This window comes from Muscardinus avellanarius (assembly GCF_963383645.1).
Source record: "Muscardinus avellanarius genome assembly, chromosome: 7".
Lineage (NCBI taxonomy): Eukaryota > Metazoa > Chordata > Mammalia > Rodentia > Gliridae > Muscardinus > Muscardinus avellanarius.
The window spans coordinates 54,424,717-54,429,080 of record NC_137793.1 but is presented as its reverse complement, the minus strand read 5'-3'; the positions used below and the strand labels follow the sequence as shown (position 1 = coordinate 54,429,080).

General features: G+C 35.5%; 1 pseudogene across 1 annotated transcript; it reads right to left on the bottom strand.

Moving 5' to 3' along the window:
• Positions 1–543: 543 nt before the first annotated feature.
• LOC308265075 (pyruvate dehydrogenase E1 component subunit beta, mitochondrial-like) lies at positions 544–1,626 on the bottom strand (annotated as a pseudogene). The gene has a single exon. The product of its transcript is annotated as a pyruvate dehydrogenase E1 component subunit beta, mitochondrial-like (transcript).
• Between the last annotated feature and the right edge of the window lie 2,738 nt (positions 1,627–4,364).

The window sequence follows — 4,364 nt, the reverse complement described above, 5'->3', positions numbered from 1 at the left end:
AAATTTTCTGATGAAACCATTGTATTATATAAAGAACCTTATTACAGTATACACAGAAGTTGTGTTGAAGGTATATATGAAAATTCATTCAGCCTTTGACAGGAAGAAAGAGAATGTGCCTCTGTATCTACCCAACCTATTATAGTATTTACGTGGACTTTCAGATTTTGTGGTTATATAATTTACTGCAGCCTGAAATAATATTGTATATATTCTTTTACTGTTGATTTTACATTTTATTTTTATACATACATAGCTTTTTTGGAGGAGGGGCTTTATCTTCGATTAGTTCTCTGCCATATTCAAATCTTGTCCTTTTAGTAAAAGTAGTAAAATTTTACATTAATTTATTTCAAAGAACAGGGCAACCATAACAGACAAAACATGGAGTCCAGGGCAGGAAAGTGGAGTTTTCCACTCACAGAAACATTTATACATCTCACTAGCGCAAAACCATCTGTTCTTTAATAATAGTAAGGTTTTTTCAGTACAATTTAGGTGAAGACCCAGCAAGTATTTTAAGAAAATTTCAGGGACTTAATATTAAAGTCCAAAGTAGATATTTAATGTTTTTATTGCAAATATGATATCTTTGACCTGAGGTACAGAGTTTTCTCTTAGAATCTTTACATAAGTCATGGGAACATCAGCACCAGTGATGCAAACAGCAGGAACATCCAGGAAATTGAATGCAGGACCTTCCATGATCCTGGAAAAAATTTCAGCTCCTACTCCAAATTGAGGCTAGGCTCCTTCCATTATGAGATGATTTGTCTTCATGATACTGTCTTTAATGGTTTCAAAGTCCATTGGTCTGATAGTATGCAAATTTATCACCTTGTACTCAATTCACTCTTTAGATAGCACAGTTGCAGCTTCTAAGCAGTGGCCCACAGGTCTCCAATGGGAAACTACATTTATGTGTGTTCCTTGCCTTTCTATTTTGGCTTTTCCAATAGGAACCAGAAAATCTTTTGACTGAACTTCTTAAGGAAGTTCAAAGATAACTCCACATATCAATTCATTCTCTACCATCACCACTAGATTGTTATTCCAAATGGCAGATTTAATAAGTCCTTTTACATCCTCTGAATTCCAGGGGCTAACCACCTTTAAGCCTGGGCAGTACCCATACCAAGCAGCAAAGCACTGTGAGTGTTGGGCAGCTACAACTGCTGAGGCACCATTGGGCACTCTGAAGATGATAGGCACTGGCTGGAGGCTCCAAGACACATAATAAGTCTTGGCAACTGAGTTTATAACCTAGTCAATAGCTTGTTTGGAGAAACTGAAGGTAATAAATCACAAATGGGCCGCAACCAGGCCATAGTTGCACCTATAGCATTTCCAGCAAAGCCCATCTTGGATATGGAAACATCTGTGATCCTCTTGTCTTCATATTTATTTCACAGGCCTAGGCTAACCTTGTATACCCCATCATACTGGACAATCTCTTCCCAAAGCAGAAATACCTTCACATCTCTTTCTAGTTTCTAGACCATACCTTGATTTATAGCATCATGAACTGTCACCTGCAGAGGTGCAAGTGCTGTCCAGTAGAGCACCTTTTGAGCAGCCCAGAGACCTGTAAGAGGGGGCTTTGAACTGGCCAGACACCACCAGCATCTTGACTGTGTCTGTATATATTCTTTTTTTATTTTTTGGTACTGGGGGTGGAACTCAAAGACTTTTCTATTTCCAGGCTATATTCCCAGACCTAGTTTATACTTTATTTGGAAACAGGGTTTCACTAAGCTGCTGAGGGGCTCACTGAGTAGCTGAAGCTGGCTTTGAACCTGTATGATCCTCCTGTCTTAGCCTTCCAAGCACTGGGATTACAAGCATGTGCCACAATGCCTAGCTCCATATATATTCTTAAAATTTATTTTTTGGAGGTTTAATGGAAAAATACTTTTCTTTCCTTTTAAACTGTGTTTCTGTGAAAAGGTGACCCATTATTATGACAAGTAAATCTGTCAGAACTGCCTGTAGACCCAGACTTTCCAGGTTAGTAAAGTAATCATACAGGGCTCAGTTCTCATGAGGAGTAAGGGTGCTATCATCACAGTCACTCCAGTGAGTTCATATTGGCCCTCCACATTTCAAAAGCTTTCTAACCAGATTGGCATAATGACTTGGCCTAAAGAACTAACTCTGATATGCAGAGGAGGCCCAAACTGTGAGCATCTGATAAATGTCTTTACTGTGCTTAGTTACCAGAGAAGGCTGATGATTTTATCTAAAATGCATGATTTATCTGATTATTGATTAGTATCTGCAATCTGACATCAGACCCAACTGTGTTTGAGTTACAACTCTGCCACTCACTAGCTTATGAACTTAACTTACAAAATGTTAAAACCCATGGTTTACTTTATTAAAAATGTTCACTATGAGTGCCTTCTTTCTTAGGTTTTTTTGAAGCTTAATGTATTTAATAATCAATTAATCAATATAATGATTAGCTTTATTTATATCAGGACAATTATGGACAATGTTTGGGCTTCATTGAAGATTAAGTGTTAAGTGGCAAAATATAAATATGTCATAACTCTGTTGGCATACTGTATTATTTAGTGTGAAAGAAACAGGAGACCAAAGTAATAGAGGAAGAGAGAAAAGACGTTTTACATACAGTCAAATGGGGAGCTAATGAGAGTTGTGACATTTGATAAAATAACTCAGATATATAAAAAACTGAGGATGAGCATTAAAATGTTAACTCAGTAAAACAGTCAAGAAATAAAGTACAGAAAAATCCATGAACTTAAAACAGAGAATGTGGCTACAGAAAAATGAAAAAGTAGCCAAAGTTCATAGTATTCAGTATCATATTTGATTTGATATGTGGGAAGAGATGAATATAGCATTGAGAGTTTGTCAAGAATTACATCATAAAAAATAATTGTGGAACATGATAAGGAATTAAAAAAGAAATTAAGAACTATAAATTCACCTGCAGACTCTAAAAAGTACATTTTCAAAAGAGAGGTAGGTAGTTTAATGGCACATAAATAAAGCAGTCAGTCTTCAGTCTTTTTGGTCTCCAAGTGATTGTTATACTGTCAGACAAAATTTCCTAAAAGCTGATGCAATCCACATGTTTATCTCTTATATACTTGACAGTTACCAGTAATTCAGCTTCTGCTCATCATGTACTAACTCTGCTTCCATGGATTTTATGCTTTTCTTTGAATTTTTTTTAACTTTTTGCCTATATCTTCCCACCTCAATTATAATATTTTCTTCCTTTTTAAATCCTAGTGTCAGCAGAGGCCACTGTGAATTACAGAAATAAAATACAGTGTTCATTAATCTTCCCTTGTTGGCTCATGTGCGAAATTTGTTATCATCTCTAAAACTTCGGAAAAATTAGAGATATTTTTTATCAACTTTTTAACCTCACATTTACAATAAAATCATAGAAAATTACCCATGTTTTCTTTTTCTAGTCTGTGCCAAGAAATTTATCCTCCTAATCATGATAGTCTAGTAATAATCCCTTCACACACAAACAAAAATAAGATGTGTAGCTGGCATTACTGAGTTGGCAGAAGGGCTTACAAAAGGGATTTAATATAGCAGCAAATGAGTCAGCCTCAAATAAAGTATTGAACATTTCTGTTCTAAAATGCTAATTCATTTTTTTCTCTATGTAGTGTTAAACATTTCATCATAAACTTCAGGTTGTTATATTTTTCAGTATGCTTCCTTCTTAAGTTCTTTCCTCCCACACATTCAAAATTCAATCAAAATCTCTCTCTCCCCCCTCTCTCTCCTCTCTCTTTTCTATTTAATTGGCAAATTTTAATCTCAAACCTCAGTTCTATTTGCATGTTCACAGATTTAAAACAGTTCAAGGACAGACATGGTAGCACATGCTTGTCATCCCAGCATTCTGGAGGTGGAGATCTGAGGATTGTGGTTAGGGATATCCTCAGGTACATAGCATGACCTTTTGCAACTCAGTGAGAACTGTTTAAAAAATAAAAGACTAAAAGATAGGAGTGGGGGTGTAGCTCAGATGTAGAATGCCCCTGGTTTCCATCCCTGGTACCACAAAAGAAACACACACAACAACAACAACAACAACAACAACAACAACAACAATAACAACACCGACTTCAATTACAGTCCTTTTATTCTGGGACCAGAAGCACATATAACTAACTCTGCACTCCCTGCAGCACACACATACTGAAATATTTTCTTTTTATTTTTTATATCAATATGAGAATATTTTTCTCATATTCTTTTTTACTTTTCTTCATTTTATAAATATTTTTGCAGTTTATTTCTACTGAGTATTTACATGTATTTGATGGGTACAAGTTAAAAATGAGAGCCTGATATTTTCCAGAATA